This window comes from Brienomyrus brachyistius, chromosome 8, assembly GCF_023856365.1.
Source record: "Brienomyrus brachyistius isolate T26 chromosome 8, BBRACH_0.4, whole genome shotgun sequence".
Lineage (NCBI taxonomy): Eukaryota > Metazoa > Chordata > Actinopteri > Osteoglossiformes > Mormyridae > Brienomyrus > Brienomyrus brachyistius.
This window is the reverse complement of record NC_064540.1, coordinates 12594343-12610458: the sequence shown is the minus strand read 5'-3', so window position 1 is coordinate 12610458 and position 16116 is coordinate 12594343. Positions and strand designations below refer to the sequence as shown.

The 16116-nt window shown below is 41.1% G+C and overlaps 1 protein-coding gene across 1 annotated transcript in view; it reads left to right on the top strand.

The window, feature by feature from the left end:
• The window catches only part of LOC125746981 (cadherin-4-like), a 237362-nt gene that overhangs the window by 66992 nt on the left and 154254 nt on the right, over nt 1–16116 (top strand). The window lies entirely within an intron of this gene.

The following is a 16116-nucleotide window of genomic DNA, read 5'->3' as shown; positions in this document are numbered from 1 at the left end:
ATCTCTAAACCGTCTGTTGTGTGTGATTGGTTGTTTGAGTGTACTCTGTAGTGCCAATTCATCCTGCATTTACTGCTGCCCTGAGTTGCCTGGGATAGACTCCGGACCCTCCTTTGACCCTGATAAAGAGAAGCAGTTTGAAGTTGGATGGACTTTCCGATACCTCAATTAGCGACACCCCCCCCCCCTCCAGAAATGTAATTGCTGTGAAGGAAGTTTGAACATTCATACTTTGAATTCTAGAAACTATGCATCACTATACCCAACAAGGTGAGAGACCTGTGTTTGACTTTAGCATCTACTCAGCTTTGTGTTCTTGGGCAGCCAGGCATGCCGAATGTCTCCCATGCTGGATGCCCTTACTTTCGTTATGGGATTTGAGCATACATGTAGTAAATCCCATAACGGCCATAGCCTGCTGCTTTAGAAGCTCATCCTTACGCACTTCGGTGGATCCTACTAAGGCCAACATGGTTTCCTGGCAGGGTCTGAGTAGACCTTTGGGGGAAAGCAGACGTATGACATTCTGCGCCATTTCCTATTTCAACTTTTTAAGTGGCTCACCAACAACTGACGCTCTTCTTCTGAAATCTCTATTACTCTCTACAATGTGTTTCTCACTTTTTCGTTAGGGTATTTAAAGTGCACTGTGTCATTCCAGGGTCCTCCAGTCTCAGCCGCGTGGGAGCAGTGGCCTGTGGGACTTAAAAGATAGAGCGTAATATCAACACTGTCTCTCTGTATGTCTGTATGTACCTCAGCAGGTCAGGCCTGTATGACTTTAATTAGTTAGCACTTAACCTCCCGGGAAAATGCTTCCGGGGTGCTGGGTAACGGTGTATGTGTCTGAGGGCAAAATGGGATGTGAGAACACGAAAGAATTACCATGAACCTCTTCTTATTTTTTCATTCCAAATACAACAGCATTCCCCAGGAACATAACACAGTTGAACTGGGGTGAGTGTTTACTGCTGGCAGCTGGTTCTGACTGTCCCCTGCTGCTATGTGGATTTTGTGCTTCAAATACTGCCAGCCTGTCGGCCCCTGGTCATCCAGCATTCCTACACATATGTCAGATAAGATCAAATGTTTATAGACACAGATGAGGATTTTGTCCAAGGTCAGTATCTACTGATTACATATGCACTTTGTAAAAGTGTTCTGATGAAGACCCCTTAAGTCAAATTAAATCAAGGGAAAACGGCATAGTTGAGTGTAAGAGGTTGTCATGACCTGCACGTCCAGTCCTTGTGTGTGCCACGCCCCCTGATCAACCCCGTGTGCTCCCCCGATTGTGCCCAGCTGTTTTCCATCAGTCTGATGTGTTCTGTGTATTTAGTCCACATCTGAGTCCGTTTTCCCCATATCCGTTATTGATGTTTGATTGTTGCTGGCCTGTGGTTTCCCTGTTTTCCCGTACGCACGGCTGCTGTTACGCAGTATTCCTACTTGTAGAGTGTGACTATTAATAATCCTGACTACGTATCTGCACTGGATATCACCGGCACGCCACGTGCCTTGTAGGCGGAGCCTACATGTTCATTATAGCCGAACAAAACTACATTTAAAAGCGGCCCTGGGGACCAAATTATTTTTCCGTTATTAGCGAAATTCCGTTATATGCGAGTCCAGTATATTTGATGCTTTTCTGCACGTTCGTAAAGGCACACAGCCGGGACCAGAGGACCTCGTCCGTTATAGACAATATTCCATTATAAGCGAGTCCACTATAACAGGAGACATGAGAGTACAATAGAACCTTTTTTTTTACTTGTACCTCGATTGAACTCTTGGAACTTGATCCCTCCTGCTAAAACTTGTATGGGTTGAAGCGCGATCAAGTCTACCGATTTGGACCTCAAATGACTCGGTTGAGAAAAATCTACCTGCAACTGGACTGAAAACTCAGACAAAACAACACAGACAACTAAAACTTGTACAGATCGAGACACGTCTCTGATGGGCTGAAACAAAGGCAACAGGACCAACTGGGATGCCTAAGCCTTTGATCATTCTCTTGACCGAGTTGGACAAGCGGAAGTTGTGTTTGGTGCGTATTATTTGTGGTTTATCTACAGTACATTTAGTAATACAGTAATCATGGCCCCTAAGAACGTGAGCAGAGACAGCAGCAAACCAAAGAGGAAAGTGGTGAGAATAACTGCTATTTCTCATTAGTCTTGTAGATAAGTTTAAATTGGCAATCCTTTCGGGTCTGGAATGGATTTATTTTATTTACATTATTTCCTGTGGGGAAATTCAACTTGGACCTCAACCAAAATTGCAACTCGACCAGCCTTCTGGAACGAATTAAATTTGAGTTCCAAGGTACCATTGTATGTAGAAATATAGAAGTACGTATACAGTACAGTACAAGAATATTGCCATTGGGCACGATTCAAATGACATCTGTGTAGTCAACGAGCCTGAATAAATCAATTAGATTAAACAACTGGTCGATTAAAAAAATTATTCTATCCATTGATCCATTTTCTGTAACTGCTTCTCCTATAAAAATAATTCTTTCAATTAAAATGACTAAAAAATAGGTTCAAAGGAAGTACTGTGTCCTCGTATTCGTAAGCCATTGTACATGAACTTGCACTCCTGTGAATGTGGGACAGACAGATGCCTTTGTCTTGGTGTACTTCAACTAACTGACACTGAATGCATCGTATGTTTCCAGGTGGATGGCAATATGCTCCATTTTGAACCAATATGGAACACTATTTGCTCCATATGTTCATACACATACATAAACTTCATACATACGCTACATACACTAGTCACCAAAGGAACTCCTAGACCTGGACACTCACCTAAAGCAGGCTATATACCTCAGATGGAATCAACATTGTTTTGGCAATACAGCATCGTATGTAGTATAATCACCACGGTGATGATCGTTTCGTTGCACCACCTGTGAAAGATCATCGAGGCAAGCTTTTTTGTCTGTTCTCTTCGCATCCGCTTACCAGAACTAGTTCACACAAATGTGATGCTGTGGGGATGGTCAGTAGGACTAATTATGCAGTTATCAATATGCTTTTCACTGCATCGTGCTTGAAATAGTGTAAATGAAATTATGTACTCATGTATTTCTGTTCATAGTAAATGTCAGAAATGTGGAATGTTTGCCACGTAATATGTGTGCTTTGTTAGTGTGTAACCATGAGCGTTGTTTACATTGATGGCTTTCCTCTCTGTGCCGCTGCTAGTATTAAACTAATAGTAGCTGTTAATAAAATAAGCAACTTCCATTTTAACAGAGCTCTCGTCTCCTTTATTAAAATGACTCGCAAACTCACGACAATACGCTTTGTCTGCCTAGTGTTACATGATCACAACTGAGCCGATGGCTCTTTTCTCTCTCTCGCTGTGGGATTGTGGTTAATCGTCTCCCATGCTCGGTCTCAGTCGGTGTCCCTCACTTGTATAGTCAAAATTTAGTAGAAAAACGCCATCCGAATAAGGGCGTAGCAGTGCGAGTGATGAATCTGTTTAACGACAATGAAATGTCCACATTTCCGCAAAATCGAAAAAGGAGACAAAAGAAGTTGTCATTGGATAAGTTCCTTGTTAAACTTGCACAAAAAGAAAAAGATTCCAGCGAGCCAACAGACAGCAGTGACTCCGTTAGTTATAGTGAAAGTCGTCCTACAAAATAACCCTCCTCTTCTCCTTTCTCTCGTCTCCCTCACACCATCCACGATTCTTTTCAAAGGTAAAGTGCAGGTTAATTTGTTTTATGTATTTTTACTTTATATTTGGTATTAATCATTTTTATATGAATATTTTTGGGTTGTGGAACAAGTCATCTGAGTTTCCATTATTTCTTATGGGAAAATTTGCTTTGATATACGAGTGCTTTGGGTTACAAGCACGTTTCTGGAATGAATTATACATTATCAGCAAAAAGTTATGTTCTCATTTATGTTTTTATGTTTTTGATTAACAGAATGCTTTTCTTATCATATTTGTTTCAGTATTTGTTAACGATAATAACGTTAGCTTAAAGACAGATGCTAAAAATGTGCAAATCACAACACGTAGTCACACAAATAATCATGCACTCACAAATCCTTTACACGTCGATTCTTCTGCTTTCAATTGATCGTTGCCTTTGTTGAGTTATTGGTGTGCCATTGTATTGGATATGTATATTTTATAACCAACCCTTTTTTATTGCTTAAAGACTGCTGTGCAGTATAAACACCAAAATGTAATAAGTTGTTCTAAGTTTATGTTAGGAGTCAAGTGAAACCAAAACATAAAGTTATCGCTGTTCATATTGCTGTGGGGAATTTAATTTCCCCATGATTCTGTTACTGGATCCAGATACAAAATGAAAAACACTATAAGGTAGCAAGCAAGATAGCAGTTGTTTCTTATGGCATAGAGGCATAGAAAGTCATCAAGACTGCTTGAGGAAAACAAGAATGGGGTTCCTTTTGAAGATGTGTAGTTACAACAGCAGAAGATAAAATATGATGTAACATGTTAAATATTGGATAGAGCTTGTGTAGCCCACATTTTCACAGACTAATTCCCTTCTTTTTATTTATGTCGTAGTTGTCATGAAATTTTACATTAATAATCACAACATTTTCAGTTCATATCAGGGTCAGCCAGTGGCTATTTGATGTGGTGCTATCAGAATAATGATCACCATTGTTAAGTGGGGTGCAGCATCTTTAGAAGACCCTGAGGAGGCACTGCTGCTGAAGACCAAGATAACCTGCCTGATATATGCACTCCACGCTTTTATGCCTCATGCAAAAACTGGGATTAATTTTACACTGCTGTGGAGGTTTTCTCTGTAACTCAAAAATGTTTTACATTATTTATTCTTGGGGTTAACAATTTAAATTAATAGTACAGCCAATTATTTTTGCCCATTTTTATACTCCCTTCTCCAGGCACTCAAAATCACCAACGAGCAATTGGCTCTGATACCTTGCAGCACAGCTCCCTTACGGTAATCCATCATGAGCTGGTTTTTCTTTGACCAACTTGGAGCTGCAGGAATGTACAGCAATCACAGTAAGAGCCATTACAACTACAGGATGGTCAATGTTAATAGAATCTGGACAGGCCAATGCTGGCTGAGGTCAGGTACCAAACAATGCTTAACTTCACCATTGTAATGCCACTAGTAGTGCTTTTGTGCCGTATTGAAACTCCCTTCATTCCATGTTTTGTCAACATATAATACAGTGACTATAATTCACACTATATACTCATCTACCTAAAATGAACTTAAACTCAATAATATCAGAGTTGGAATTAGAGCTGAATTATTAGTGGTCTGTTAGTCTGGAGGCTGTTTGCCAGGAATTGCTGTTTTTTGCCATGCCTGTTTATGCTTGATAATAGTCCAATGTTGGATTCATAAAGCATGGTTGTACAGAAGGTCTTTGCCTAGAACAAACCATCGCTCAACTAAAGAGATACCAGTGCAGGGAGGGTGTGAAGCCCAAGCTTACAGCGCCCCCTGTGGCACTGCTTAGGGCTGGGCCTGACTACTTCTTGGGACACTGTAGCCCATAGTCTTGGGAGTGCATTATCTTCTTATTATAGTTCACATTGACTGAATATATGCAGAACTATTTGCAGTAGCTACAGATCTTAATGTGACAGACTTACAGTAGCAGAGAAATGTCCTGTATTGCCATGCCCTGTACCAACCCCTGCCCCTCTTCTTTGCGTGGGGTGGCACTGGATACATAAATACAGTTTACTGTGCACACAGTGCTGTATGTGAAGCACTATATGCTTCAGTAGTGGACAATCAAAGATTTGCAACTCAATTGCCGTCATTCTAAGGCACCGTGGGATTTGGGTATGATGGGGGTAGAGGAGCTAGTAGGAGATATAGTTCCTGCCACAGGTAGGAGTTCCTACCATTAGATCTGACCAAAGGTTAGAGCCCTACTGGCCAAGGTGTGAGAGAGAAGGGTGCCACTGTCACCGATGCTAACCTCTGATTAGTGGTCCATCAGCAGAAGACAGCAAGAGCTATCTGCTACAGATGAGGATACTGATAAGGGCTAGCAGCAAGGGTTGCTGCAGGAGGAAATTAAATTACTCCTACAATCTGTTTTCTCCTCTTCTGCTGATGAGTCCAATTTGGCATCTTCCTCTGCCAAGCCTGTGCTGAGGTGTCTCTAAATGTCCACATCAATAAGCAGGGCCCTGAATCATGCTGGACCTGTAGGATCCCTGCTAAATCCACCCAGGTGCTTTCTGATATTTTCATTATTCATTATTTGCAGTAGATCATTTGACAGATGAGAGCTGAATTTGGCAATGAGGGCTATATATATCCCAGGTAAAGGCATTTAGGATATTCATAAAAACCAATGTGCTACTGTAGTACTCTTGAGCAAAGTACCTACTGTGAGATACTAATAAATATTTTGCATGGTTTTGTTAAAAAATGTAGGTGTATAAGTAGTGCTTTTTTCCATGGATTATGTAAAGTGATACTCAACTAAATAAAACAGCATCTGCCAACCTGAATAACATGGAGAGGATATTCATTTGAAGATGTTTATGATACTTCCTATTCCACGGAGTGAATAACACATTATATTTTATTATTAAGCTCAATTATTAAACACAAAGTAAAATGTGGATTTATGGGAGTGTGAATGGTATTGTGGGTGTGCAGAATTATGTGGCTGTGTGTGTAATTATTATCGTTACTGTTATTGCGATGTGGGTATTCGATAAAGTATGGCTGGGCTTCTGCTTTAAGGATGAGACACTCTCCATGGTGCTGAAGCTGTGTGGCCTGTTTATGTGGCTTTTCTTGGTCAAAGCTACGTAAAAGAGCGTGAATTGTACATGGGTCAGACATTGCAGGGGGAGGGAGGGGCTACCTATAATAGTTTCACTGTATATAAAGCAAAAAATAAAGAGAAGTGCTAAATTCATGGAGTTATACAGCAAATTAAATAAGGTCTGTCTGTCTTCAACAAAAAAACAGCCTCAGAATGTAGAATGACCGGGCAGCACATTAATTAATCTATATCATCATAACAAATTTATGCATCATTAACGTTAACTCTGCTTGGAATTTGGAACACCAGTTTTACATTTACATGAATTTAATATTTGCTTTAGAAGATGCTTTTGTTCAAAGTGACATACAATTTTATTATTATACTACTGAATATTTTCATTATGAATTTATGTTCAGAAAAAATTATGACTTCTTCTGAACAGTTGATTAAAACTCTTAGATGTTGCTTAGTTACATGTCAAACAATGTAATCTACGCTGAATTACAGTTCACCCATTCATGCACAGAGCAGATTCATGGGATTAAATTAGATTCCTGGTTAAAGAGTGATGCAGTGCAGTCCTCCAGGAATGATTTAAAGCTCACTCTTCTTTAAGCACCCTGAAATTGTAGCTTCATCATGTTCCACAAAACACGTGTTTCATTATTATGGGCTTGTTTCCCAATCAATAGTTTCTCTCATACTCTATAACTCATATGTACATATGCAATTATGAAGTAAATATTGAAGTAATTATGAAAAACATATTGTATGATCTCATATAATTACATAAAATTTCATGTTTTTTGGAGTATCCGTACTGAAATGTATGAAATATTCTTGCTCAGTCAGTAAGAAGTGATAACAAAAAAAAAACAGTTCACAGTTATTTTTATTTCACAGGTTTACAAACACTAAATTGTTTATTTTGGGTATAAAATGTTGGCTCAATGGTGCCATGGTTAGCACTGTTGCCTCACACCTCTGGGACCCAGGTTCGAGTCTCCGCCTGGGTCACATGTGTGTGGAGTTTGCATGTTCTCCCCATGTTGTCGTGGGGTTTCCTCCGGGTACTCCAGTTTCCCCCCACAGTCCAAAAACATGCTGAGGCTAATTGGAGTTGCTAAATTGCCTGTAGGTGTGCGTGTGAGAGTGAATGGTGTGTGAGTGTGCCCTGCGATGGGCTGGCCCCCCGTCCTGGGTTGTTCCCTGCCTCGTGCCCATTGCTACCGCGATAGGCTCCAAACCCCCGTGACCCAGTAGGATAAGTGGTTTGGAAAATGGATGGATGGATGGATGTTGGCTCAATAAGTAATAATAGTAATTCATTTATTTATATAGTCCTTTGTAAAAATAAGTTTACAAAGTGCTTTACATGACCTAAAACGTACAGAATAAATTACATGAGAAGCATAACAGTAAGAAAGTACAGTGAAAAAATAATGTAATATGCAAAGACAGTAATTCAGCACAATAATAAATATAATAATAAAAGTAAGCAATATTACAAAGGTAAGTCCTTTTAAAAGTGTCAGGAGCAGTTGTTTCCCATTGATTTTATCAAAGAAAATTCCACTGTTTAGGCCCATAATAACTAAAAGCTGACTCTCCACTCTCCAGTCTACATTTAGGGATGGTCAGTAAATATTCAGTGAGTGCACAGGTTCCACAGGAACCTACCTGGTAATCATATCGCTAAGGCTGACAGGAACAAGGCCATAAAGACATTTAAAAACTTAGTGGAGAATTTTAAAATCAATTCTATACTGCACAGGCAACCATTGAAGTGACTTAACAAGAACATTATGGTCTGTCATATGTGTGTGGAATATAATTCTGACTGCTGTGTCCTGCTCATGTTGCAGGCCTATGATTTGGGAAGGCTGGAAAGATGGGACTTACAGTAGTCAAGCCTTGTACAGTAGAAACAAATGCGCGGGTAAGCTTCTCACTTTCGTCAAAGAGGATCATACCTCGGACCTCTGAAATGTTGTGCAGGTGATTGCATGCAGTTTTATATATATATATATATATATATATATATATTACTGATATGATTTTTAAAGCTTAGATCATTGTCAAATATCTCACCTAAGCTTCTCACACTGCTTTTTCGGGTCCATAAACAAGGAATTTAAATACTTCAGAATATCTTGCCCCTTGGTTTGGGTTAATGTCATCAATGCAATGTACGATTTTCCTGAACTTTTGTATTGGGAAAGAGACAGATCTACATACTAGAGTATCATCTGCATAATGGTGGAAACAAATACTGTATTTATAGCCCTGTTGCCTGATGTCAGAAAGGTTACACGTGTCTCTGTTTTGTGGGCATAAAGATCACATGGATTCCCCTACATGCTCAGGGTCCAGACAAAATATGCTGGTAGGCGATTTAGAGATGCCAGTTAGCCTATTGTGTGCCAAGTGATGGACTGGCATCCCATCCAGCATGGATTCTAACATCGTGCCCTGGGAGAAGTTCCATGCAAGCTGCAGCCCTGACCAGGCCTAGCGGGTGCAAGATTGATGGATTTATCAAGTTCGCCTCATCATATCTGGAAAAAAAATACACCGCTTATGATAAATGCGAATGGTTTTCCTCCAACTACCCTTTCACCAGTCTGTGCCAGTTTTCTGGCGCATTACAGTATAAAAATTTCACCCATAGTATATTTTAATACTGTCATAACAGGGGATTTATATATTTTCAAGACAAGTTGCAATACCTTGCAGCATTTAAAATATCAGCATTTCAGTTTCACAACTCATGCGCAGATTTTCAATAAAGGGACAATTTCCTTTATAATATTTATTCTCAAGTAAGTTATGCAATAAAGTTTATGCATCTGTTACGTCGGGTCTAGTTCACACATTAGGTGTCGCAGGAATAATTAACCCTCACTGGCCACTCCCACCTGCAAAGGTTCCTAGTATTTCAGCCATGCCTGCAGTCAGTCCATCCAACCATTGAGGCACCTTTTCTCAGTCTTGAATTTGGTCATGTTCACCTGCTCAGTTTTGGCCTAAATATCATGGTTAGTACTTATGTAAAGCTCTCATCCCAGCTTCATTACACAAATCACTTGCTGTGGGCCTAAATGTCTTTTCCGTCCCACCAGCTGAGGGGCCATCACCGTTCTTGCCTAGCATGCTACGGTTATTACACGCAATATTCATTGTCTATTGTGTTTTCATTTGACTGTATTAGTACAACAATTGATCAGAACAAAACATATAAAACCCAGTAAATACTCTCGTTATTAGGCATTTTGTCATTAAGTGATTGCTTAAAGCTCACGGAACACACTTTGGCACTCATCTGATTTCGTCACAATTAAAAGCTGCTTTGTGTGACTGCCTGCGGGCCGACGTAACGGCAGAAAGAGTGGAAGGATGAGACTCACCACCCTGAGAAATTCATCCCGGGGAAATAATGAAGTGCCAACACAAAATCTCAACTCAGCAAGGGCACGGATTCGTTACGGAAAAGACAAAGAGTGGTTATCGGATATAAAAACAAATTCATTAAAACAAATCACTGGCTGCTGTCCTGCATAAACTGGCTGGGAATATTTTACCATAAACAATACCAAAGCCCGAAACAAGCATACGATGTTCCATACGATTACAATAGCAATCGTTCACAGCAAATACATGTGCAATCTCGCAACACAGCACACAACAGCAACTCCCAAAGGAACAAAAACCAAAGAATACCAACAACACTTAACGCTTGTCCGCACACGGCAGCAGCCGGTGGAAGTAAATCTGCGTCGCGACATTATGGCATGAATTAGCTCTTGAAGTCGCTGCTGAGCCCGGCCAACCACCTGCAGGACAGCTGCTAACTGGCCAGTCCAGCCTGCTGGGACCTCGCGGACTCAGTCAGAAAACACCCCACACAAACAAAAGCAGAACAGCAGCGTTGGCGCTATGATGACAACCCCACTCTTAAAGGAAATACAAACACATTACAATAAAAGAAATCGGCATGGAGGGAAAGCAAAATCGGAAACCTACCAGGCATCAGGTAAAGGAAGCACAGGATGAGAATGCTGCCAGCGTCAGCTTCGTAAACAAAAGTGGAATAAACGTTACGAATAGCTTACAAGCACAGACTTCGGCCACCGGGAAGGGGAGGTATAATACCTGCCTGTTCGACTGAGCAGAAAAGTCAAATCATAACTTCCCAACACTAAAGTAACTGCAGAAACAGATTCCATCTTTCTGAATATGAGACTGCCAAAGATGACTGACGGACTGACTGACTGACTGACGGACTGACTGACTGATGGACGGACTGACTGACAGACGGACTGACTGACTGATGGACGGACTGACTGACTGACGGACTGACTGACTGATTGATTGACGGACGGACGGACTGACTGACTGACTGATTGATTGACGGACTGACGGACGGACTGACTGACGGACGGACTGACTGACGGACTGACTGACTGATTGATTGACGGACGGACTGACTGACGGACGGACTGACTGACGGACTGACTGACTGATTGATTGACGGACTGACTGACTGACTGACTGACTGACTGACTGACGGACGGACTGACGGACGGACTGACTGACTGATTGATTGACGGACTGACGGACGGACTGACTGACGGACGGACTGACTGACTGATTGATTGACGGACTGACGGACGGACTGACTGACGGACGGACTGACTGACGGACTGACTGACTGATTGATTGACGGACGGACTGACTGACGGACGGACTGACTGACGGACTGACTGACTGATTGATTGACGGACGGACTGACTGACTGACTGACTGACGGATGGACTGACAGACGGACTGACTGACGGACGGACTGACTGACTGACTGACTGATTGATTGACGGACGGACGGACGGACTGACTGACTGACTGACTGACTGACGGACTGACTGACTGACGGACGGACTGACTGACGGACTGACTGACTGATTGAGTGACGGACGGACTGACTGACTGACTGACTGACTGACTGACGGACTGACTGACTGACGGACTGACTGACTGACGGACTGACTGACTGAGCCCAAGCCCCCTGGCATGTGCAGCCATGCACAGAGGTGTTGCCATTGCCACTCCCGTCTTTTATTAGGCACAGACCATTACTCATGGGCCAATTACTCAAGAACAGCAATGAGCAGAAGAAGGTAAGCACATAGTTCACATCCTGCTACATTCGCAAGGACCTACAGCAAGTGCTATTAAAGCGTTCACTTTATGAATAATTGATTGTTTGCGAGAGTCTAAATGGGACGTATACTTATGATGAATTTGTCGAATGTCATAATTTAGCAGTTTTAATCATAATGATAAAGGAGCACTTTTCCTTTTGGCGAGGCACTATGCTGAAGTTTTGCCCTGCCCTGCATTATTATTGGCTGACCTAATTGGAGGCCAGGCCAGTGTGTACTTGGGATCATGTGACATCCCAGGGCAGGGGTTCACACTTCTGTCCATACCTGTGTACACAGGTCATTTGGGAGCTTGTAATGCCTGATAAATAAGGTATAGCACAGCAAGTGGTCCTCCCAGATACTTCTAAAGAACTGGACCAAAGCCCAGGAAGCCTTATGGGAAAGTGCTCTTCAAGGTTATCATAGTTGCTGTGCAAAGACAAAACACCCAAACTGCATGTTTTATCAAAACTGAGTTACGACCGAAATTGAGTCTCTTAGGCTTCTGTTTGATCTTGTGTATTAATTCCTTAGTTTTGTAATAACATCATTTACCCACCTGCAGCATATATGGGTGGAAAGTCAAAAAACTTTGAAGCCCCTTTTGTGAGTTTCAGTGTCAGTGAACTTATTTTGCCTTTGGAGCGTAGGTACAGTCAGGGTATCGCCAAATGGCCGCAAACTTTATTTTACGATTCCCTGGAGGTGCCATCCTTCAAATTTTACCTGACTAAATAAATAACCAAATAAATAATGCCAATTAATTAAACTAGCTGAATACTAAACATTCTGTCTTGCTGTATGTGGCTATGTGCCTTCAGAGGAATGAAAAATGGATGTGATGCAGGGCTTTTGAACAGACCTACCAAGTCTCATGCATTTCACAAGAGTCTCACGCATTTAGAATGATTCTCCCACACTCCCGCAAGCCCTTTGTTTTTTCACGCATCCACAATCAAAAGCAAGTTTGCAAACGATAGCATACAATTACTACTGTACATGCAACTAATAAATGTTTTGCTGACTTGGATAAATCTGTTTATGCTTAAGAATTATATATTTTGTGTCTCCATTTATTTAATTTGCTGATAAAACGTCCTGAAATCAACTTTTCATCAATTTTTGAAAGAAAAATCTTCAGAAAGAAGAAATATTTCAGAAGCTCCAGCATGACAGCCCCCAAAAAAGGCAGGTCTGTTGGAAAGTGTCAGGAATGACGACCGGCAAAGGAGGCCACTTGCACAGATACAGGTTACATTAACAGAGTTTATTCGGGTCCAAACTAGCAAAAGGCGAAACAGGATCCAAATCACAGACCAAGCCATGGTCAAGGGACGTGCAAGGGTCAGGCAATGAGTGTTGGACAGTAGGGGGGGGAAACAGAATCCGGAGTCAGTAGACAGGTGATGGTCAGGCAATGTGGCAAGAAGGGCTAGACGGGTCTCATGGTCAGAAGACAAAAAAGCAAAGTCAGGAAGTGGGCAGGCAGAACAGAGAACTAGGAAGCCCCTTGAACTCCAGAAGAATCAGGAAAATCTCGTGTCTGACTAAAATAGACTCCATTGATAAGAATAATTGGATTCAGCTGGGAGGACATAATTACACATAACTGGAAAAATACCGGTGCAGCCAAATGTAACCTGAGCAGACACCATATTCAGGAGAGGCAAAGCATTTGGGGTTTCCCTGGCGGCGTAGTCTTCATGATGTCATCTGGGGGTCCCAGGCGTTGATCCGTGACAGAAAGTGACTTTATATGAATAATCCAGGGCAAAAAAATATCATTGACCTTTGACAAGGTATCACTACATCTTTTCTGTAGGAGTGTAGCCCAGCATGTAAAAATGCATCAGGAAAGTTGTGAATACTTTATTCCAAAGGTGGTGTGGAAAAAAAAATCATATTTGTATTTAAACGACATTGTATTTATGTTAAAGATAAATACCTTTAGCACATTTAAGAAAAGGTTATTGGATAGGTTGTACATTGGAAAGCAGTAGACATACCCAGTATAAATTATCTTGGAGCAAGTCCTCGAAAGTAATTGTAAAAATGGTTTAAAAAAGTGAAGTTTGTTCTGAGAAAAGGTCTTGCATCGTTTGTTTGCACAAAGAAGGCAATTCTGTTTGACAGAAACAAAAGGCTTAATTTCCCATCTTCCACAGTTGGCCATATTGTTAAAACATTTTAATATGAAAGATTTGTGATTGTGAAGCATAGTGGCAGACCAGGTGAGAGTGTCAGTATATCGCACATGCTAATTATAGGTAGAATAAAGAAACACAGAGGAGACACAGCAGCAGTGGACTACAGTGAGAACAATAATAGATTTTAAAAGTACTCTTTAGACTTTATTTTGAGCAGTATGTATATTTATATATATATTTTATATCTATATATACACACACGGGGGCGGCATGGTGGTGCAGTGGTTAGCACTGTCGCCTCACACCTCTGGGACCCAGGTTCGAGTCTCCGCCTTGGTCACATGTGTGCGGAGTTTGCATGTTCTCCCCATGTCGTCGTGGGGTTTCCTCCGGGTACTCCGGTTTCCCCCCACAGTCCAAAAACATGCTGAGGCTAATTGGAGTTGCTAAATTGCCCATAGGTGTGCATGTGTGAGTGAATGGTGTGTGAGTGTGCCCTGCGATGGGCTGGCCCCCCATCCTGGGTTGTTCCCTGCCTCGTGCCCATTGTTTCCGGGATGGGCTCCGGACCCCCCGCGACCCAGTAGGATAAGCGGTTTGGAAAATGGATGGATGGATGGATATACACACACACACTATGAACAATTAATAAAGTTTATTATTAGGTGAGATTAATTGAGAGTCATTAAATTTAAAATTGATTCCCAACCCAGCATAAATAAACAAACAAGTGAATGTCTGTGTGCATGTGTTTGAAATGTGTGTGTGTGTGTGTTAGTCTTTATTTTGAACAGTATGTATATTTTTTGTACATATTTTATTGTGTTTATACACGCACACACACACACACACACACACACACACACACACGCAGTGACTCAGTCAGCCACGCATGCATGACATTTACGCATCTTCCTGAGGCTCGTGTGCTTGTCTTCCTACCAGCCAAAAGTGCCCCATATTTCTGCTTTCTGGTTGTTTTCAGCATCTCTGCAGCCTTGCACATGGATAAGTAATTACAGCAGAGATACAGACAAATGAACTATGGTCATTTTTATCTTAGCTTAGTTTAACTTATTTCCCCTGCATTTTTTCAGAATTCTAATTCTAATTTTACTACTCTTTAATGTGTTATACATATTTATACCCTCTAGCCTGAGGCACAAGTGTGTATGGATATGGCATATTCTCCCCGCATGTGAGTTTGCTGTCATTTCCCACAGAGTGGTGATTTGGTGTCTCTAACTTGTCCGTTCTGAGTGCATGGCCTGTGATGGCATCCTTTTTAAGGATTGTTTCCCCCTGGATTACGCTTCCTGGCATTGGCTCACTGTGACCCTGCAATGTAAGGGTATGGAAAATACATTAATTTACCGTTCTTTAAAGGTAATTTTTATATCATTGCATATTTGTCTCTTAATATCACAGCACTTGACACTTGACAAAAGTTTGTGCTACATTTCAACCTCGTGATGCATTCTCAGATTTGTGAGATTCAACTCGACTTTTACACAACTCCAGAAAAATAAAAATGAAAATAAAAACAATTTTGCTGTTAGCTGTAATAGCATTACAAAAGCATTGTCCTATTTATTTAGTATAGCTTAAGCTTATTTTCGGTTTTTGTGTTTGCATATCAGCAAAACCTTTGTTATTTGTGTGCAGTAAGCAGATATAGATTTTGTCACTGACTTCTTGCATACTGACCCCAATAGGCTATAAGTTTTTTTTTTAACATTTATGGTTCAACAATAATAAGCTACATAAATGACTTCCTTCCAATTGTACATTAGATAAATGGTCATTTTAGAGTTGATTTAAGAACCTTAGTACACATTCACTGTTCTTTCTGGCATCGTATAGGGAGTTAGTGTGGAGTAGTAATGTAGTAAAGCTGTGGTAGCGGTATACACCTGGGAAGCCTTGCCATGGTAGGGAAAATGTGGTAAATCTTCATAAGTTTTGGGGAACTTAACACTT